Source organism: Megascapheus bottae, chromosome 18 (assembly GCF_031878675.1).
Source record: "Megascapheus bottae isolate mThoBot1 chromosome 18, mThoBot2.hap1, whole genome shotgun sequence".
Taxonomy (NCBI): Eukaryota; Metazoa; Chordata; class Mammalia; order Rodentia; family Geomyidae; genus Megascapheus; species Megascapheus bottae.
The window spans coordinates 26,112,163-26,135,247 of NC_143526.1; the positions used below are offsets into that span (position 1 = coordinate 26,112,163).

General features: G+C 47.2%; 1 protein-coding gene across 3 annotated transcripts in view; it reads right to left on the reverse strand.

The window, feature by feature from the left end:
* The window catches only part of Smox (spermine oxidase), a 38,785-nt gene extending 27,447 nt beyond the window's left edge, over positions 1–11,338 (reverse strand). The window contains exon 1 of one of the 3 annotated variants that reach the window (XM_090352041.1): positions 11,200–11,338. The gene's annotated coding sequence lies outside the window, so the exon portion shown is untranslated. Of the gene's footprint in view, positions 1–2,923; positions 3,134–11,199 lie in introns of those variants that run through there. The other 2 variants (XM_090352044.1, XM_090352042.1) reach the window with 2 other exon arrangements.
* Positions 11,339–23,085: the final 11,747 nt, after the last annotated feature.

Sequence of the window (23,085 nt, forward strand, 5' to 3'; positions counted from 1 at the left end):
ACCTTTTCAGATTAACTCACCAAGCTTTGCATTGCATATAATTTCTAATATAATTTTTCCACAAGCAAGGAGAAAACTTTTTCCTAAGAATGTTTGTCCATAAGTAGTCCTGGGGTGTCTCCTGCTTGAGTCATGCTAAAGTCTAGCTGTTGCAACCCTTCACCCCAGGATCTGGGGACAGGCAGCTAGACTGGCTGAGGTCAGAGTAGGGGACAGTTCAAAGTTTGAGGACAGGCTCAGAGGAGACTATTAAGGAAAGAGAAGATATTAGGCTTGGTAGATGTCCAAGAACCTAGATTTGGCCCTCATCCTTCCATTTACTGGCTTTGCCAGTGTCTCCATCAGTGAAATGGGCTGTACGTAGCCCAGGCCTCTGGGGCTGGGAGTGGAGATGCCAAGAGACCAGGAACTGTGTACCCACCAGGACCTGGCACAAGGCTGACAGTGGATGGCTAGGTTCTCTGTTCTGTCTTTTCTTAATAATTCAGCACATTTCCAAGTGCTGTCCCTACTATTAAATCACATCAGTCTTAATGGTTGCCCTAAGAGCGATCAGATCTGGACTGCAGGGCAAGGAAGCCACAGTCCCCCATCTACCCAACCAACTCACCCAGCAACTGCTTCAACCCAGTGCTCTCTCAGCCTCCAACCCCTACCTCTAGACTTAGACAGAGTCCTGGGCAGAGAGCCCTGGGCTCATAGCTCCCACCTAGGTGAGGAAGAACCAACAAAGGGCAAAGGAGGACAAGCAAGAGCTGGGCGGGGAACCCACTGAGCATCCTCTCCCAGAGCCTCTCTGAGGGTGGGGCACTGTCACTCACACCAGCCTGTCAGCACCTGACATTACACCATCCCAGCTCCTCCACCCATTCTGTTTGAGATGCCACACCCCATCCCCTACCTGAGCGTCTCAACAGAGTTCTCACATAGCAGAAGATCCAGATACACAGGGACAACACAGGGGAGTCCTCAAGCACTGTCCCCAGAAGGAAGGAGAAGAAGGGAGACTAGAAGCCTGGAGCTCACCCTCCTTCCCTCCCCCCTACATACAGAGTCACATTTCTTGGGAAAATGACTGAGAATCTGAGGGTCATCACCCTCCCCACACTTGGGAGCTGGGAAGGACACAGCACCTGGCATTCTGCACTCCCATATTCTTACATCCCTGGACCCAAGCCATGCATGTTTCCCTCTAAGCACCATTCTGATCATGCTAAAAAAGAAAAAAACAAAAACGAAAACTCGATGGCTCCCCAGAGCCTAAAGAATCAAGGCAGGTCCTGTCATCTCCCCTTCAGGCCCCTGGTCTGTTTCTCTCCTGTCTCTCTCATTTTTTTTCTTGAGACAAGCTCTTCTGTGTAGTCTAAGCTCCTCTGAAACCAGAGAACCTGTTGATTTGCCTTCCCTGGTGCTGGAATTACAGGTGAGTCCCACCATGGCTAGCTTACCCATTGATTTCTTCCATATATTCACCTGTCCCTCCACTCACAGTACCCTTCTGACTGTTCGAATGTAAGCTGCTCGAGCGTAAGTGGGCTCATACCTGTAATCCTAGCTACTCAGGAGGTTGAGATCTGAAAATCAGAGTTCAAAGTCAGCCCAGGCAGGGTTAGTCTCTAACTAACCATCAAAGAAGCCAGAAGTGGAGCCATGACTCAAGTGGCCAACCTTAAACACAAAAGCTCAAGGACAGGAATGAGACCTTGATTTCAAGCGCCAAGACCAGCACACGCACACGCACACGCACACACACACACATGCACAAAAGCACCTGCCCTACAAAGTTACGAGTACCTATCCTACCAAGTCAGCATTTCCAAAGAAGCCATCCTTTTTTCTTCTTTCCTTTCTTCCCTGGTGTCTTAGGACCTGCTTAGCACTCAGCTCGGTGGTCTCTCAAATAGCAGCCTCCTTCCTCATCAGCTCTTTCCAATGGCTACTGGCCTGCTCAGTGGAATATTTATAAAGAAGTCCTTGGAAAAGAGGCCCATAGTCACCAGTTTGGGAAACACAAAATGTTTCTTTTCTATAAGACTTGAGAGAATTTTAAATTTCCATAAATACATTGTGAATGTCCCACAGGGTGGTAGAGTGGATTTGCCATTTCTATTCCTATTTATCTCTCAAAACAGTGAGGTTAGCCAGGTGTCCAGGTTTTTTTCTTTGCTTGTTTGTGTTTGTTTGTTTACAGGCTCACTCCCATAATCCTAACTACGCAAGACATTGAGATCTGAAGATCACTGTTCAAAGCCAGCCTGGGAAGGAAGGCTGGTGAGATACTTATCTAATTAACCACCCAAAAGGCCAGAAGTGGAACTATGGCTCAAGGGGTAGAGCACTAAATGAAGGGCAGCCCCTAAGCCCTAGAACTGGCACATACAAACACACACACACACACACACACACACACACACACACACACACACACCATAATATTGCCAAGAATACTCTTTGAAAGTGTTCTTCCCTTCCCCAACTCAGGACAACCTGGCACAAAGAAAGAGACCCAAGACAGGTAAGATAGAGAATCATGTCCTGGCTCTCCTCTGTAGATGAGAGGGCTCAATCTGCAACTCAACTAACCCCCATCCCGCCAGCCCCTCTGCACAATGCCTTCCCCAACCTCAACCAGAACCTAGTAGTAGAACTCAACTGACCAAACGTTTACCCAGAGCTATGCAGAGAGCCTATGGGAAAGCCCAAAGCAGGCTAGATGGTTTATCCTCGCAAACTGTTCACTCTGTCTTCAGCATACAAGTTTTAATATTAATCCCCCCCCAAAAAAATGTATTAAGCCTGGCACTCTTAAAAAATCCACTACCTCACCTAACAAACCCTGTGACAATCCCTTGGGTGGGAGGGAGATACAGAACCTCTCAGTTTACACACAAGGCAACTAAGACCAAAGAGAACAGACACTTGCCTGTAATGGCTCCGTCAGGGGCAAAGCAGAGAGAAGCATCCAGGCCCTCTGACTCCCAGGGGGAGTCAGCCAGAGTGGGAAAAGACCCAGACGGATGAGGTTCATGTAACCATCCGTGTCAGCAATATGGACTCCCATGAGCCACGGCAGGGAACAGTTCCCAGTAGAGCGTGGAGGGCTTGTCAGAGATGTCACAGCTGGAGCTGGAGCTAGAACCAGCTGTTTCCCCAATCTCCAGTCCCTCCCTGACTGGAAGAAGGGTGCTTACCCCAGATTGGCTGCCTGCAGAGCCAGGCTCAGCTGCAGACAGAGATAAGATGCCCAGCGTGTTGCCTGCCATGTCACCCTGCCCATGGCACAGTCCCTCTACACATCCTCTTGTGGACTTAGACGCTCCTTGAAGTCAAGGACCCTAGAAATCAGGCCTGTGAACCCAGACTGAGACTTGAGCCCCTAGCAGCCCCTCTTCCAGCCTCACCTCCCAGCAGGATGACTCCTGCGCCTCCCTCCTCTGTAGTATTCATCTCTATTCTGCCCCACCCCCACCCCATTCCCACAGACAGCTTTCTACCCCTCTCTCCTTTAGAGGCCAAGATAACTCCCTTTACCTGTTCCAGGTCTCACTTGAACTGCCCCTGAACCCAGCTCCAGAGCATGATCTATGAGCCAGTATCCCTTCCCTGCTCATGACTTCAGAAATGGAGAATCCCAGGCCTCACCCCAAACCTCCTAAATCCAACAGAACCTCCCTGCACTTGAACAAGCAGCCCAGATGAAACACTAGAGCTCAAGTGTGTGAGTCCATCTTATGGGTCACTGTCCCTAGACCCTTAGATGGCTCCCAGGGAGCCGAATGCATATCCAGACTCAGCAGCTCTGCAGCCAAGGCTTTTCTCAGCCTATCTTTACTCCCACTTCTCCAGGCCAGGGCTTTCCATTCACCATGAGAATGCCCTCCCTCTGTCCAATGTCAGGACAGAGTACTACCTGTCAAAGCCCCACCTCTAGACTCTGAACTACACCTCATTACATCTCACCTGGCATGGTTCTTATTTCTTGGAGAGTGAAGTCTCTGTTGCCTCAAGCACCAAGGCTGGATCACAAGAGCTGCCAAGTATGGATGACAGATACTGAGGCCCAGTGTCCAGCCATCTACCTTGAGCTCTAACCTACCTACCACAGGTTCTACTGCAGCCTGCAATTTAACTCAGACGACCAAGACTTAGATGCTAACAACAGGCTTCCTCACAACCATAGAGCCTGCACTGTTTGTCCCATGCCTCACTTTCCCCACATGCAAAGGATAATGTCTATTACTCCTGCCTCCCTAAACTCTAGGGTTCTGTATTCGGAACAAACAGATCCCATCCCTGTATGGCAGCAAACATTTCTTCAGCTAGCCAACCAGGTCATCTACCAGAGGTATCCTCACCCCTAACATGGAAAGCAACCTGCTCCCTCCTTCCTGGCCTACGTTCTGGAACTGGAATCCCTGGAAAAGACCTTAGTTTTATGCTGGCCTTCACAGTCCCAGGAACAAAGAAGTGAAATCTCTCATTCCATTTTACAAACAGATAAAAAGAGGTATAGACAAAGCCAATAGTGAAGTGGATTAAAAGTGGATTCAATCATTTCTGGCTCCTACATTTCCATTCCTCCAGCTCTACTCCCAAGGCCAACCTGGAAGCTCTACCTCAAAGCATTCTAGATAGAATGGGAAACACGCCAGATTGTCTGCAGAGCCACTACCTACCCATCTCTCCAAGATGCTAAGGCTTCGAGAGGCAACTATAGGAGGAAATGCTAAAGCTAGAAAGGGGAACATTCTAAGGGGGTTTGTACCCCAGCAAAATCACAATGCTCGTGATACTCAAACCTGGTCTGGGTCCACAGCCCCTATTAGAAGAAAAGCAGGGCATGAAGCAAAAACAACTCAGCCACCCCTCCACACAAGGACCACTTCCTACCTTAGAGATGTGACTCCTCTCATACCTTCTGAGCCAAGCCAGGCAGCTCTGAGAAGCAGTGAACACCCCCCTTCTCCCATTTAAAAAAAAAAAAAACAAAACCCTCAGAGAAGGAAGCAAGAAGGGTCACAGTGGTCTGGAGTCAAGAGCCAGGAAACCTGGGTTACAACCTTACTCTGTCACTAGTAACTGTATGGCTGGGCTTAAGCATGCATTTTCTGGAAGAAAGACCCTATAAGCTGTCCAAAGAACTGAAAGAGTTAATATGTGCAGTCCTTACAACAATGTCTGGCACTCAGTGAATAACCCAGGGCTTTGCCCCAGCCTCATAGCCTCTGCCAGATGTCTCCTACTCAGCATGCCCTTCGCTCACCGCCTTTCCTACACATGCCAGCCTGACCCCAGATCTGGACTAGCAGCTCTTAAAGCCAGCATTTAACTCATGAAGTGGCCTCAAGCCTTGCCCTCGTTCCCTATGAGGGCCTTTCCCTCTCCTTAATCTAAACTTCTCTCACTCTCAGCTCTCTGTGATTCAGCCCTGAAATGCTCCTGAGAGCAAAGAGGAAAGCTGTGGATAGAAAAACTAGGTCCAGGGCTTGGAATATGGCTTAGTGGTAGAGTGCTTGCCTAGCATGCATAAAGCCCTGGGTTTGATTCCTCAGTACCACATAAACAGAAAAGGCCGGAAGTGGGGCTGTAGTTCAAGTGGTAGAGAGCTAGCCCTGAGCAAAAATAGCTCAGGGACAGTGTCCAGGCTCTGAGTACAAGGCCAAAAAAAAATCCTGAGTCCATCTACCATAGATAGCCGCATAGCCTCCCATTCTCACTTGCTTCTTCCTCTCCAACTCCCTGCCCCTAGAACCAGACACTCAGCAGCCACCCAAGAGAATAGGCTGAAATAAGTCTTACATTTTTCCCTATTTCCTGAATTAAAGATATTCCCACCTACTTAACACACCACACATACACACACACACACACACACACACACACATACTGGACACACAGATGGCTCTCAAGCTACCCCTTCTTCACTTCCCTTTCTCAAATCTCACTTAGTCTCTTAGGTTTTTAAAACTATTTGCACACTGCTTTTGTGGAAAGAAAATAAAATCCTCAGAGCCACCAGATGGTTCTAGGAATCTTATACTAATTGCAATAGCTCTCTCTTTCTGCTCATTTCAGTCTTCTTTGTACCTGGGTCAAGATTTCCTGAGCACAGGTTATGGATCAGGCACTAGGCTAGATGTCCCAGATAGAGGTGGATTTTTCAGGCAGGGTTGTAGCCCTTAAAAAGCTAAAGTCAGGGCCAGGAGTTTGGCCTAGTAGTAGAGTGCTTGCTTTGCATGCACAAAGCCCTGGGCTGGATTCCTCGGTACCATATACAGAGAAAAAGCCAGAAGTGTGGGGCCGGGAGTTTGGCCTAGTGGTAGGGTGCTTGCTTAGCATGCACGAAGCCCTTGGCTGGATTTCTCAGTACCACATATATAGAAAAGCCAGAACTGGTGCTGTGGCTCAAGTGGTAGAGCACTAGCCTTGAGGAAAGCCCAGGGACAGGGCTCAGGCCCTAGGTTCAGTCCCCAGGACTGGCAAAAAAAAAAAAAAAAAGAAAAAGAAAAAGCCAGAAGTGGTGCTGTTGCTCAAGTGGTAAAGTGCCAGCCTTGAGAAAGCCCAAGGACAGTGCTCAGGCCCTGCATTCAGGCCCTAGGACTGGCAAAGAAAGGAAGGGAGGGAGTGGGGAGGGAGGGAGCAGCTAAAGTCACAATGACTGTAATAAATGGTATAGAGCCTGGTTCTGGTGGCTCATGCCTGTAATCCTAGCAAGGCTGGAAGGATCAAGGCTTGAGTCCAGCCTAGGCACAGAAGTTCTCAAGACTTATTTCTTAACCAAGAGTGGGGCTGTCATTGCAAGCTTAATGGGACAGGAACTGGGACATTTATCTTGAAAATAGGAAAAAGACCAGTACTGAAGGCATAGCTCAGCAAGAACTCCCGCCTAGCAACTGTGAGGCTCTAGGTCAAGCAAGAGAGCACCAAGCCCTGAGTTCAAACCCCAGAAAAGGATATAAATAAACACAATAACAATGGAAAGGAAATAACCACCTGAGTCTCTGGACCCCTGTTTAAAGAAAGTAGTCAGACATCCGTGCCCCAATGTCTCACACCAGCAGTCCTAACTATCCAGGAGACTGAGATCTGAGAATCTTGGTTTGAAGCTAGCCTGAGCAGGAAGGTCCATGCAACTCTTTGCTTCAATTAACCACCAAAAAAGCCAGAAGTGGAGATTTTGGGGGGGAGGGAAGGAGGGAGGGAGGAAGGGAGGAAAGAAGGGAGGGAGGAAGGAAGGGAAAGAGAGAGAGAAGGAGGGAGAGAGGGACAGACAGAAAGAGAGAAGCTGGACATGGTGGCTCACGTCTGTAATCCTAGCTACTCAGGAGGCTGAGATCTGAGGATCAAGGTTGAAAGCCAGCCCAGGCAAGAACAACTTAAGACTCTTATCTCCAATTAACCTGTAGAAATTGGGAAGTGGGGCTTGGCTCAAGGGTAGGATGAAGAGCTCAGGGACAGCACCCAGGCCGAGTCCAAGCCCCATGTCCCACCAAAAGAAAAGAAAGAGAGAAGGAGGGAAGGAAGAAAAGAAGGGAGGGGGAAGGAAGGGGGAGGGAGGTGGAAGAGGAAGAGGTGGGAAGGGAAGAGATGGGAAGGGAAGAGAAAGAAAACAAGCATGCAAGCAAGTCTCTGTGATGACTTTCAGGAGAGAAGGTATCACCTAGCTATACTAGGAAAGCATCTGAGGAAGGTTTTGTTCTGTTACTGTGCTTGAACTCAGGACCTAGGTGTTGTCCTTTCGTTTTTTCGCTCAAGGCTGGCAATCTACCACTTGAGCCATACCTCTACCACTTGAGTCCCACAGGTCCTTCCAAGCTGGCTTCGAACAAGCATCCTCAGATCTCAGCATCCTGAGTAGCTAGGATTACAGATGTGAGCCACCAGTACCTGGCTGAGGAAGGTATAAAAGAAATAAGTTGCCGGGCACGATGGCACAGGCCTATTAATCCTAGCTACACAGTAGGCTGAGAGCTGAGGATCAAGGTTCAAAACCAGCCCAGGCAGTAAAGACTGTGAGACTCATCTCCAATTAACCACTAGAAAACTGGAAGTGGTGCTGTGGCTCAAGGAGTAGGGTAGTAGCCTTGAGCTGAAGAGTTCAGGGACAGTACCCAGGCCCAGAGGTCAAGCCCCATAACCTACTGAAAAAAAGAAAAGAAAAGAAAAAAAGTTGAGATCTGAAAAATAAGGAACACTGGAAAGAACAATGAAAAGAAAAAGAAAAAACTTCCAGACAGAGAAGACAGCAAAACAAAGAATTAATGAGCCATAAAAATAGATTTATGGTGGTCCAGAGCAGAAGTGACTTGGATGGGTTTATCAGGGAGAATACACAGAAGACAGTGGTTGAAGATAAGGCTGACAAGATCAACAGTGGCCAGATTGTGAAGAATATGATAGGCCAACCAAAACACGTCATAGTTTTATTCAAGAAAATATCAAGAGTTATAGCAGAGAAGATGATCTGACCAAAATGTTCTAGATATTCTTACAGCTCTGTGAAAATGGAGCAGAGAAAGGCAAGAACAAGCCTAGGAAGGGCTACTTCAGCATTCTGGCAAGACTGGCAAGACTTCAAAAATGCCTTGGCACAAGGCAGTAGTACCTGGGGCAGTAGCTTTGGGCTGTAACAACACAATCAGAGCACGGAAAAACTTGAGATTGATTGTGTACAAAGAACCAAAAGACCTTGCACTTAGACTGGCTTAGGGAAGGCAGCAGGAAGAAGTGAAGGCCACTGGTTGCCTGTCTACAAAGGTAAGTGCTTATGAGCCACACTGAAAGAGCAAAAGTTGGGGAGGATCCGGTCTGGGCAGTGTCGTCAGGGCTCAGCTCCGTCCACACAGCTTCTCATCAGCCAGCACATACATCATCAGAAGGGTAGTTAGGTAGAACGGCCAGGCTGAAGATTAGAAAACAACAACAACAAAAAACTTGCTACTTAAAAATGTAAGCATGAAAACATGTAAACGTTGTGTGTTTATTTCTGGTTTTTAAAATCAATAAGAATAGAGACTGGGGGAGGCAGGCCTAATAGAAGGAAGGGAATCAAGAGAGAGGAGGGGATTGAGGACAGAGTCCTGGGGTGCATGGAAAAAGAAGGCAAGGAAGCTAGAAAAGGAAGGAAACAAACAAAAAAAAAGGGGGGGGAGCCAAGGAAGGCTATTGGTTCTAGAAAGACAATGTTTTTGACTTTTGTTTTCTGTTTTTATTGAGGGTGCGTGCGTGTGTGTGTGTGTGTGTGTGCGTGTGTGTGTGTGTGTATGTGTGTGTGTGTGTGTGTGTACATGCACACACATGTGCACCAGTCAGGGCCTTTTTGCTCAAGGTTAGTGCTCTATCACTTGAGCCACAGCTCCACTTCCAGCTTTTGGGTGGTTAATTGGAGAAAAGAGTCTTACTGACTCTCCTACCCAGGCTGGATTTGAATTTCAGTCCTCAGATCTTAGCCTCTTGAGTAGTTAGGATTACAGACATGAGCCATTGTCACCCAGCAAAGGGCAGCTTTGATTGCTTGTGTGTGTGTGTGTGTGTGTGTGTGTGTGTGTGTGTGTGTGCCTGCATGCGTGCTGTGACTTGAACTCAGGGCCTGGGTGCTATTCCTTAGCTTTTTCCCTCAAGGTTATCACTCTGCCACTAGAGTCCCAGCTCTTCTCCCAGCTTATGGATCATTAACTGGAGAGATAAGAACCTCAGGGGCTTTCTTACCCAGGTTATCTTTGAATCATAATCCCCCCTATCTCAGCCTTCTGAGTAACTAGAAATATAGACATATGCCACCAGTACCCAGCTAGAAGGACAGTTTTGAATAAATCACGGGAGGCAGGCAAAGGTCTGATAACTGGGGTACAAACCAGTGGACACCCCAACTGGGTGTTGCAGGGAAGTGGTGGAGCTGAAGCCAGGTCAAGTGGGCTGTAGCTCAAACCACAAGCCTGAAAGAAGCAGGAAGAGACACGTTGAGTGTAAACAGCTCTCCAAGATCCATTGTGAAAAATGGGTCCCTAACTGCATTAAGTGAAGGATCAAGGCAAAAGCAGAGCTATAAAATGGGAGGGGGAGGTAAAGCCTGTTCTTACACTGTGGGGAATGATTCAAGGGACGCTCCTTCTAACTAAGAGATGGAAAGGAGGTAAGGACAGGATGGGGTACAGGGAGATGGCAGGAAGTGGGATACTTCCCACCCCTTCTAGCCTACCCTCCCCCCACCAGCAAGAAAGAAGGGGTACAAGCAGCAGAATTCGAATGTATAGGCCTACCTAGCACTCACTTTCAGATAAACGCCCTCCATCTGTGTCATTGACCCCCAGCACCTGCTGCTTGCTCCACCCCCCGCCACGAGTGCTGTGGCCCCCTCCAAGCAGGGTCTTCCAACAACCTGTGGGTCTATCTCACTTGTTCATCTCCTTCTGCCTTTCCCCCTCCGGGTACCAGCTGCCCCTGAGAGGGTCCTGGGGGAAAGGGAGGGGGAAATCCCACAGCTCCTCTGCAGCAGCCCCACCCCCACAAAGAAAGTGGCTTTCCTCGATGCCCCCTGCTCCTCCAAAGTGAGCATTCGAACACACCCTACCCCCCCACCACCTTGCCAGCCTGGCTCATGCCAAAGAGGTGGGGGGAACCGCCCGAGAGCCCCTGGTTGGCCCTTACGAGAACGCTGCCTCCTATTCTGATCCAGACCATCCCGACTCCTGGGGTCTGGAGAGAGGGCAGTCCGCCTTCCCTCGAGCCCTGGTGGTCTGGAAGCCTTGGGATCCTTCTCGGTCCTCCCCAGTGCCCACCCGCCGGGCCGCTCCAGTGGCCGGGCGACGGCGCCCGGCTTTGTCTGCGTCCTCGGAGCGCCTCTGCGGAGTGCTCCAGGAGCTCCCTCCCCGGCAATCCGGGGGTCCTGCCTGTGCCCCTCACCCACCACGCCTGGCTCCAGTCGTGAAGCCCCCACCCCGAGGTCGCCCCTCCACTTTCTCCTTATCTGAGCCAGGGGGGTGCGGTGCCCGCCGCTCCCCGCCAGCCTCCCAGAACGCAGAGCACCCCCAGTCTTCCCCGCCTGAGCGCCCCGCTGGCAGCCGGAGACCGAAGTCAACAGAGCCTCCGTGGTAGGGGGCGCGCTGCGGGGCCCCTCGCCCTCCTGCGGTGGCCGCAGCCCCTGCCTGAGCCCGGGCTAGGCTGGGGAGCCCGGGCGCGGAGCCGGCGCGCGCGCCCTACCTTTCCCTGCGGAGCCGGGGAAGTGATCTCGGGCGCGCGGCCTCGGCCTCCTCCGCCAGCCGCCTGGCTTCCTCCTCCAGCCGCCGCCGGGACCGTAGGGGCCCTAGCCAGCCGCCGCGGCCTGTGTGGGGCCCCGCTCCGCCTCGCGTCCCCGACCCACCCCGCCCGGTCGACTCCGGCCCTGCCCTCGGCTCCGCCTCCGGCTCGCCGCGCTCCACCTTCGGCCCGCCCCGGAGAGGCGGGGACGCCCGAGGCCACGGAGCCCCAGCACCGGAGACCTCGAGCCTCGGAACTCACCCCATCCCCGGCCCCGAGCCGTCCGCCGCCGGCCGCCCGCGCGCCCTCTGGGGCTCCCATCTCCTTCCTCCCGCTGAGCGTCGATGTACTCATCTCCAGAGCAAATGTAGCAGACCAGCGCTGCCCGCCCTACGTGGGGAGTAATGCACAGCCCGGGTTTCAAGGCGAGCAGCAGATCCTTAAGGCCGGCCTCAGTTTACCCAAGGAGTTGGGAACTGTCCTTTGGAAAAGAAGGGACCCCCCCCCCACGTCCTTTGCCTCCGCCAGGTCTCAATTGGAAAGCCTAAGGGCCAGACTCAGAAGGCCATCTCGACTCTTACCAGCCATCCTGCCCTGCCCACTGCCTCGGACCCCCAGCTCATCAGTCTCAAATCTAGAATCTCAGGGAAGGGAACAAGTGGCACTCCCGTCTCGGCCTGCCCCTCACAGGCCAGGGAGAGCCCCAGTGACTTTTAAAAGAAAGCATATTTCTCTGGTACAACCCTGATTCAATCAAAGCTAATGAAGCTAATGTAAGACACATTTTTTTTCTTTAAAAAGAAAAAGTCACGTTCGTTTAGATATTATTTGTTTATTCCTGTTCTATTTGATCTTCCACAAGCACTGCTTCCTCTAGTCGGGTTTTCATATTCCCTAACTCACGCGGTTACCTCTAATTCAGTTTCATTCAATTTAAACCCTGGGGTACTTCTGGGCTGATGCTCAGTTCAGGAGGTACAAACCTCTCCCCTAAGCTGTCTCTAAGCCTGGGGGAGATCTCAACATATCCTAAGACCCCTAGGCTCCAGTGCACAGCGAACAGTCAGCATGGCTGACATGATAATGCCTCCTATAGAGGCTTCTCTCCTCCTCCAAGCTGGAGGATTGACACTCAGAGGCCAGTCTGACTGCTTAGAACTGGTATCTCAAAGCCCAGGATGGAGCAATGTAGCTCACTGGTGGAATACTTCCCTAGCATTCTACAAGGCTCTCCTCTAATCCCCAGCACAAAAGTCAATCAATAAATACAAACTGGAAAAAGTCACACGGTAGAGGTGGTCGTGCAGAAACAGGGTCTGGTGCTCTCTGCAAGAAGGAATTGCTTAGCAAGTCGTCTCTAAGTCATTTCGCCAGAGAGACAAGTGGATTCAGATAAAGTTTCTTCTCAGGAGGCAAGACTTTGTCTTGGCTCCATCTAAGAGCCCCCTTCTCCTCACCCCTGACCACAAGCCCCCATCTGCCCTTGGGGTTATAGTTCCCCTGTCACAGAAGAGAAGAATATTGATGAATGGCTTTCAAGACTGGATCTGGTGTTGAACTTGGCCCTCCACAGAACCTAAACTCTTTTGTGCTTCATTTTGTTCCTCTGTAAAATGGGTTTAATAAAGAGCACCTATGTCAGGAGCTGTTGCATTCAATAAAAATACTCATAATATGAACTTGATGGATTACAAGTGATAGGAAACTACTCAAATTGACTTTGTGTACGCAAACAAGAAATGTATAGACTCATACAAAACATTCCAGTGTTGTGACAGATGGAGGAATCCAGACACTCAAGAAGTATCAAGACTGGTCTTCCTTCTTCCCATCTCTCATCTCAACTCAAGTTTCCTACCAGCAGCTCTAAGCTTCCTCCTCACAGTCCAAATCTTCATTTCTTTGAGGAAAAAAAAAAGGCTGAAATTACACCTACTTGTCTCTGATTCATCCCCAGAATTTGTATCTATCTCTTAAGATAATTGATAATTTCCCTGTCCACACTCTGGGAAATGAAATTGCTGTGTTGTAAGGAAGTCTAGACCCGTCCATCCCCAAACCAAACTCTGAGGTAATGATATTGGTGTAGAATATTTGGCTATCGCTAGAGTCAATTCCATCTAAACTAAACCGAGAGAGACTTGGGACTGTGTTTACGATCAGAAAGTTAATGGACCTAGAGCAGTGTGCCAAACATGAAGTAAGTTCCCCCCTCCAACCCACCCACCTCAAATCCTGGCCATTGTTAAAGAACCTCAATAGGTAGCAAGAGTGCTTTCTAAAGTTTAAGAAACTTTTCCTTTTTCTTCTATACTTATTCACTTGCTTATCTATTGCTTTTTATCACATAGGATCTCTTGTTTTTGCCCAGGGCCAACTTCAAACTGAGATTCTCCTACCTATGGCTGAGATTAGAGGCAGGAGAGACCATACTCAGCTGTTTGGGGAAGTTTGAGAGTCATCAATCTTTCTCCCAACACCCATTCCAAAGGCAGGAACTCCTTTTCCTAGTCTCCTTTGATGCAGAAGTATGGGAACCACCCAAGCCTTATCAATGAGATTTACATTGTTGAAAATGTGTACTCGTAAATGAGTAATGTGAGGAGCCAGCCTATCAACTAGAATCCATTCAGGAAGAGGATATCAGGGATGGAACTTTGTACTAGGTACCTAGCAAATACTCCATCGCAGAGGAGTCCTTGTCAAACAAACGAAAATGTATGTTTCAATTGTTTATTGTTATATAACAAACCACTCTCCACACTTAGTGACTTAAATGACTTTTCCTTTCTCACAGTTCCTTGGGTTGACAGGACTCAGCTGGATGGTTCTTCTGTTCCATCTGAGACTGGTTAAGGACATGAGAAGGAAACTTGGCTGGGATCCCTAAGACCTCGCCAGCAGGATCGTCCAGACCTAGGATAGTCTAAACTCCTCACTTGGTTTCCCAGAGTGTAAAACCAGAAGTCATCCATCAATAATCTTAAGACCTGCCAAATCAAGATTTCTACCACATTCAAGGGCTAAAGTCACAACCAGCCAAGATTCCAGAAGTTCACCTCCTCAGAAAAACAGTAGAGTTGTATCCTTTCCAAAAATTTTGTTGTTTCTGAAACCACAGATTTGATGACTTAACCAGCAGAAACTTACTATCTCATAGGTTCCATGGGTAAGTCCAAGGTCAAGGTGTCATCCAGGTTGGTGCTTTCTAGGAAAAAGTATCTGTGCTGTGCCTCTCTCCTAGCTTCCTGATGAGCTGCTGGCTATCTTGAGTGTCCCTTGGCTTACAGATGGTCTTACTGTGGTCTCTGTTGTCATCTTCACCTGAATTCTCCCTGTGTGGGTCTGTATCTCTTAAGTATTCTCTTCTTATAAGGAAAACAGCCTCCATGAATGATGGATAAAATAAAATCACTTTCATGTTATCTCTGTAAAGAATCTCTCTCCAAATAAGACCAGACCAAAGATACCAGGGATTAGGATTCTAGCATCTTTGGGGTGTAAACATAATTCAAACCAAAACAAATGTCCACATAGGAATGGAAGGCATCCTTAGCAGCCATCTTTGTGGATAACCTACTATAAAGCAGAACCCCCCAGGAAATCTCTTTCTTTTTTTTCTTAATATTTTTTAAATGCTTACATTTTTTTACATGTTTACAAAGGGGTTTTAATTCAACATGTTGGTTTATGAGTACCATGCATCTTGATCAATGTCACCCCTTCCGTTGTTCTTCCTCATCTCTCCCAACCCCACCCAATCCCTCAAATTAAATGAAATACCGTGACCATATTCACCCATCCATTTTCCTCATCATTAGTCTGTACCCCACTTTGACCTCCCCTACCCCTGACAAAATATGTTTCAGCTTCCTGGCGTTTATTTTGTTAAACCTTAGGTTTGGTGTTCAAAGGAGAGTTACACCATTGGAATTCTCCCTCAACTATATCAAACTTTACTCAATTTTTGTGTATATTTGTTTGTGTATGATCCTGTATATGATTTCATATGATTATAATTTAAACTTAACTTCCACATGTGAGCAGGAAAAAAAAATACAAAATGTGTCCTTTGTCTCTCTGAGGCTGACTTATTTTGCTTCATGTAATTTCTTCCAGGTCCATCCATTTCCCTGCAAATAAAATAATATTCATCCTGATGGATGAGTAAAATTTTATCACATAATTATATATATATATATATATATATATAATTCTTTATTGCCAGTCCCAGGGCTTGACTCAGGGCCTGAGCACTATCCTTGAGCTTTCTCAAGGCTAGAGCTCTACCATTTGAGCCACAGCACCATTTCCAGCTTTTTTTCTATGTATGTGGTACTGAGGAATCGAACCTGGGTCTTCATGCATTTCATGCATGCTAGGCAAGCACTCTACCATTAAGCCAAACTCCCAGCCCCATTTATCTATCTATCTATGTATCTATCTATCTCTCTATATATATATTGATTACACAAATATATATAATTTTATATATAGAATATACAATAGTATATATAAGTATTTCAATTCTATTATATAGTATATATACATAAATGTACACATATACTTATAGTATGTATACATACATAAATCTATCACATTTTCTTGATCTATACATATATTGTAGAACATCCAGGCTGTTTCTATAGCTTGGTTATGATGAATAATGTAGCAAAGGGCATGGTGTGCAAGTGTCTTTACTATATCCTGTCTTCTTTGTCTTTGAAAACAGATTTCTAGGAAAAGCAAATTCAATATGGGGCCTAGAACTGCAAACCCTCTTTGTCACCTGTTTTTCTCTCCACCAAAAGAGGCATGGGATGGATTCTTCCTCCCACAAGCATCCAAAGTGATATCAGATTTCACCTGCATGCTCAGTGTGGCTCAGTCCCCAAGGCCAGATGCTTGAAGAGCTCAAAATAGTCAGCAGAACCTCCAATAACTCATTGAGATCATCGAAACTTCTTCACCCAGACTTTTTGCTTATGATTTTTCTTCATTCGCTAGATTTTGACATCTTTGTGATGACGGGGGCTCTTCCAAAAGGTCACAGACAAGCACCTTGAAAGCAGAGCACATTTTTGCCTTAGGTTCCTCCATTTCAATCCCCAAGACACACCCAGCTGTCCTACCACAGACCCATGAACTTCCCCACTCCACCACCACCCCAACTTGAATAGCAGCCACTGAACAGAAAACCATGAAAAGCCAACTAAGAAGGGTGCCTCACATCACGGTCAGGACAGGTTCCATCAGGAGAGGTGGGGCTGAACAGAAATGTGAGGAGAGCACTTGTTCCTCGGGCCCCTTGACCTCTTTGGACCTAAATCCTTCGTGTAAAACAGGAGCATGGAAAGTGGTGCCTTCTAAAATTACCCTACCCACACACAGCCCCTCTCACTTCCAAGGATGGGCCTCTGGCCCTCTGAGGAACTGTGCATCGTACACCAGCTTCCCTTGGGAGGTCCTCTCTGGGCCCTGGGTTTTACCTGGCATGCTGGACCATTGACACACAACACCACACAGGAAGCAGCCTAGACCCAGCTGACTGTCCCAGACAATCCCAGAGCACAGCCAGCTTTAGTGAAGCAAACTGACCTGGTCTATGGTTGCAGATCTGTGTGTCAGCAGCCTGACCCCAGCAAACTCTGGTGGTCCGAGGCAGACAAGCTTGCTAACCACAAGCTACCGTGCCAGTGACAAGTAAACAGGATGAACCGATGCCTGTCTCCCTAAGCAGATGCCACAACACCATCTAAACAGGAAAGGAAGCCTTCAGCCCACACAAGGACTGCCTTCAATGTTCTGTGATGTAAGAGACAGGGGAGCAAGAGAGAAAAGTGAGGGGGCAAGAATAAATAAAGAACGAAAACCATGAGTCAGAAAGACAGCAAAGGAGAGACAGACCAAAGAAAGCCAGACACAACAGTGAGAAGACAGTAGTGAAATGAAGGCTTTAGGAGGCTGTATTTCTATTAAGTGCTCTCCAAAAGGGCCCCCAGTTACCTCATTTGCCAAGCTTCTGTGTGTCCCACTGATCATACCAGCTTCGCCACTGGTCAGTCCTCCTTACATCTGACCTCTAGCCCTAGCCCTCTAGTTTCTCCCTTCCCCTTGTCTCATGGAGAACCCCTCCCTACCCTCAATCTTCTGCCACCTTCCACCAGGCCCTACTCAGGATACAGCTTGTCCTAAATACCTCAAAGATAAAACCACTCCCAGAAAGCCTTCCTGTTGCACAGATATAAAAGTTCAAAAGTCTATCTCTAGCCAGGCTTCTCCCCAGAAAGCTAAGTTCATCTTTGCTCCTTTCATGTTGCTACCGAATCTGCTACCATTGCAGGTTCAGCGATTTCCCCATTTTCACTGGAGACACTGAACAGTCTGTTGGTTCACCCAAGGCTTCCAGCAAATAAGGAACAAATTTAGCCTTCTGACTTTTAGCTTGCCAACTCCCATCCTCTCTCCTGCCTGCCCTCCACAGGGCTGATCTTTCTTGATTTGCCTCCAATGGTCTTGGTGATCATCTTGCCTTGATAGGAGCACCCCAGGCTGGTGACTCAGATAGGAGGAGGCTGGGGGGTGTCAACATCCTGGGAGGAACTCTTAGCCATGAACAGACCATCAACTGAGTCACTGGGAGATTCTGGAGGTTGGGAGAGGCTGACTCATCCTTGTCTTTATTTCAGCTGAGAAGGCAAAGGCCCCACACATAGAATGGCCAGCTAGACCATCAAGATTTCCCAATTCAACTGAAAGCTAGAATTAAACCATGTAGAAAGATGGACCAAACCTCAGGAAGGTCCTTGTGACAATCTTAAGAGAAGTAACCTGGAAAATAAAGGAGAGTCCAGGAATCTCTGGAAGTACTTAAGGTAAAAGCAAAGATCAAGACACACATAATTCGATCTTCAAATTCAGACTCAAAACCAGATATATAGATACATTTGAAAAGTGTTGTCTGCCTTGAAAAATACTCTTCAACTAGAAAGATTCTGTTCCATGGGAGATAGTAATGAGAGGATTACAGTTCGAGGACAGCCTGGGCAACAAGAACTTTCTATAAAGAAAATGAACCAATTTGATACTCAAGGTCATTGACACAATCTTGGAGATATACATATAACTACATAGACATAAAAATCTATGATGGGCAAGTTGGGCACAGTGGCTCACACCTGTAATCCTAGCTACTCAAGAGACTGAGATCTGAGGATCAAGGTTCAAAGCCAGCCGGACACAAAAGGACCTGAGACTCTTATCTCCAATTAAACTCTAGAAAATGGGAAGTGGGGCTTGGCTCAAGGGTAGGACGGTAGCCTCAAGCTGAAGAGCTTAGGGACAGCACCCAGGCCAAGTTCAAGCCCAAAGACACCCCCCCAAAAAATCTATGATGGGATATATACTCTATAGACATAATGTTATATTATATAGATAGGTATCTATGACACACAAACGCTGCTTAATTTTAATTATGTTCTAAAATTTATATGCCAGTGATTGCATGTAGAGATTCCTTTCTTGAATACTTGTTTGTTAAAAATGACATTTGAAATATGATATAAAAGAATCAATGAAATCTGTAATAAAAAATAAATAAACCAGGGCAGGGAGCATAGTGGTAGAGTGCCCCCCCAGCATGCACAAAGCCCCGGGTTCAATTTCTCTGTGGCTCAAGTGGCAAAGCTAGCCTTGAGCAAAAAGTGTCTAAGGACAGTGCCCAGGCACTGAGTTCAAGCCGGAGGACTGGCAAAAAGAAAGAGAGAGAGAGAGAGAGAGAGAGAGAGAGAGAGAGAGAGAGAGAGAGAGAGAGAGAGAGAGAGAGAGAGAGAAAGAGAGAGAGAGAGAGAGAGAGAACAGGCAGGGAGGATTAAGCCTCTAATTCTAGCTACTTAATAGTGGAGATAGGAGAATTAATATCTGATTAATATCTGAGGTCAGCACAGGGGAAAAGCAAGTGATTCTATCTGAAAAACATGGGGGAGGGCACATGGCTCAAGTGTTAGAGCACTTGCTACCAATGAGTTCAAACCCTAGTACTATCAAAAATAAAAAGTACTACAAAAAAAATAGCTGGGCCTCATGCCTGTGATCCTAGCTACTCAGGAGGCTGAGATCTGGGGATCAAGGCCAAAGCCAGCCCAGGCACTAAAATCCATGAGACTCATATCTCCAATTAGCCACCAGAAAACTAGAAGTGGCACTGTAGCCAAAGAGAGAGAGAGTGCCTTTGCATGGCACTTCATTCTTGACAGTTGCTATGATTTGCTTATGGTATGTCTTGACATGTCTCAAGAGAGAGGACATCTTGGGAACTTAGCCCACTAGAAACTTCATTCTAGAAGAACTGCAGCCATGATTAGCTATACTTGTACATGAAACCATCCACATGCCTTTGACTCTTTCCCTCTGCCTCTCTCACTTTCAGAATCACCCCAGAGAACTTGTGAGACACCCCTCTGATAACCTGGTCTCACTCCCAAAGTTTCTGATTCTGTAAGTCAGGACAGGGCCCTGCAGTTTGCATTTCTGAGTTCCCAGGAACTGACCCACAGATAGAGACAGACCCAACACCTGTGCTCTGTGTGCATCCTAAAGAATTCACAGAAGGGGTGCTACAGAGGAAACTGCTTTATATTTTAGTTGCAATGCTCCCCACAGTCCTCTCTTCCTGCCTACTGCCTTCCCCTGGGGGTTGTCTCTTCTCTCTCTGAGACCCACTTGCACTTTCTAAAGCATTTTTAAACCCCTAACAACTACTGTATATGTTCAGCCCAGCTGCAGACCTGACTTTATACCTTATTGAGGAAATCAAAGCCATTATCTTCCCACTAGCAGCTCTTCAGCCTTACCCATCTTTGGCCACAGTCTCTCCTGGGAAATGAAATACCCTGCTCCCGGTAAAGACTACCCACCCCACATATGTTCTCCTTCTTTAGGTTTTCTTCTCTGCTGCTTCTTTCATTATTCCATTCCCGTAGCAAAAACATGATTTTGAGACAACAGCCTCAAACTCATGATCCTCTTGCCTCACCTTTCCAAGTATTTGGATTACAGGCCTATATCATGTATATTTCCAGTCTCTCTCATCTAAAAGTAACCAAGGGCTGGGCACTGGTGGCTCACATCTGTAATCCTAGCTATTCAGGAGGCTGAGATGTGAAGATCACTGTTTGAAGCCAGCCTAGGAAGAAAAGTCTGTGGGGCTCGTGTCTTCAGTTAACCACCAAAAAGCCAGAAGTAGAGCTGTGGCTCAAATGGTATAGGTCAAGCCTTGAGTAAAGAAAGCACAGGGACAGTGCCCAGGCCCTGAGTTCAAGCCCCAGGACTGGAACAAAAAAAAAAAAAGGGGGGGGAATGGAGGTATAGCTCAGTGGCAGAGCACTTGTCTAGCATGCACAAGGTCCTTCTTCCCCAGTATTACAAAAAGTAAGTAAATAAAAATAACCAAGCCCACCCTCAACTTCTGTATCTGCCTCCAGCTGCCACATTCAACCTCAGCTCATATTGACGAGAAAGGCTTAAGTGCTGGGGGAGTTCCTGGCACCAACTCCTTTCTCACCCACTTCAGTCTGGCTTCCTCTGCAACAAGCCCTCTGCTGAAAGTCTAACCATCCAGTGGTCCTCAGCTCATTCTGTCCCTCAGAAAAGTTATATATGCTGAGCCCTAACCACTGGCTTCACTGGGCAGACTTCCCACCCTCTGGGCGTGAGCCTGCATGCCCCAGCCTTCCCCCTACCTCCCTAGATACTCACTGTGGCACTGGAAGAAGGCTAAGTACGTAATGACCACCTCCCCTTTCCAGCACTCTCTCTGCTGTTCTTGTGGCTCTGACATGGCATCTGCTAAGTCTGACATCCGCAGCCTGGAGCACTGCCTTGATCCAGTTCCTCCTGAGTGTCTCACACTTGGACAGCTCAAGATCACACTCTTGACTTCCCAGCCTAATCTGTGTGCTGAGGGAGGGAGGCTAAAACATATATACATGCATGCGTGCAGGAATACATATAGATACATGCACGCATACATATATGTCACCATTTTAACTGTTTTAAGTATACAACTGACTGGCCTTAATTATATTCAGAATTTGTGCAATGTGCTTCATCATTCCAGACTAAACTCTATACCCATTAAACACTAAAGCCCCACTCTCCAAATCCCTGGCCTCTGGTAAACATGTTCCTGATTTCTGTCTCTATGAACCTAACTAGGTGGGCACCTCCTATAAACAGAACCAAGTGATTTGTGTGTGTGTGTGTGTGTGTGTGTGTGTGTGTGTGTGTGTGTGTGTGCATGTGTGTGCCTGATTTTTACTTCCTTCAACGTGTTTTCCCCCTATCTCTTCAGCAAAGAGAGTTGGGATAGGCTGGTAGCTCCAAAGTTTCTGAGCCGTTGTTCTTCAACTTTTTTTTTCAGGCATTCGTTTTTGTTCTTTAAAATATTTTGATAGAGAAAATTAAAATAAAGTCATCAAGGAAGCCATAACCCCATGCTTCCAATTCTTAGATTGAATCTTTGCTAACATTTTACATCATTTCTTTTGTCCTTATATGTATATTTGTGTGTATATCTACTAGGGCTTGAACCTGAGGCCTGGTTGCTGTCACTTAGCTTTGTTGCTCAAAGCTAGTACTCTATCACTTGAGCCACAGCTCTACTTCCACTTCTTGGTGGTTAATGGGAGATAAGAGTCTCACAGACTTTTCTGCCAGGGTTGGCTTCAAACCTTCAATCCTCAGATCTCAGTCTCCCCTAGTATCTAGGTATGAGCTGCCAGCACCCAGCTTTCATAATCTTTAAATTATTTTCTGTTAGAATATAAACTTTCTGAAGTGCTCACAGGTCCTCTTGTGCCCCCATCATAAATCTGAGAGGATATGTGATATGGAGAAGAAAGAGGGTACATATGTTCATCTGACCCAGTTCTTGATAAAGTAGGTAGAAAATTCATGAGCTAAGAGGAAGAAACGAGCTAGATGGAATGGTGCTGGGAATTTGACTCAACAACCACCAAGGAGATGTATGTGGTGTGAGGTAGGGGAGTGGATGTGAGTGTGGGGGTGTGGGAGAGTGTGATGAGCAGTGTTCATTTCCACGTCACAAAGAGCAGGCTAGCCAACAACAACAAAAAGACCCTGAGGACTTCTCTTCTTATTATTAACCTATAACTTACATCCAGTCACACTCACCCTTCCCAGTGTGCAACACTACAAGTCCTGACACATCTTACTACGTCGTTACTACCACAGTCAATATACAAAACCATTTCATCATCCTGAAGGATTCTCCCCTGCCCCCCGCCTTTATAATCAACCCTTCCTCCTCCCACGGTCTCTGGAAACCACAGGTCTGTTTCCCATCCATGCATCTTTGCCTCTCCCAGAAGAAATGGGGCCAAACAGTATGCAGCCTCTGGAGTCTGGCCTCTTTCCCTCGGCACAATGCATTTGTGATTCATTCCTGTTGATGTTGCCCATATTAGCAAGTTATACTCTTTTTTTTTTTTTTTCTTTTTGCCAGTCCTGGGCTTGATCTCAAGGCTTTCCTCAAGGCTAGAGCTCTATCACTTGATCCACTTCCAGCTTTTCTATGTATTTGGTACCAAGGAATCAAATTCGGGTCTTCTTGCATGCTAGGTAAGCCCTACCCCTTGAGCCACACCACAACTTCCAACTTATACCTTTTAAACTCTGGAGTGGTACGCCATTCTTTCGATATAGTACAGTTTACTCATTCACAACTGAAGAGCGTTTAGGAGTTTCCTGCTTCCAAAGATTTTGAATGAAAATTGCTATGAAACTTACATATGGATTTATATGTAAACTGAACGTTTTTGTTTCACTTAG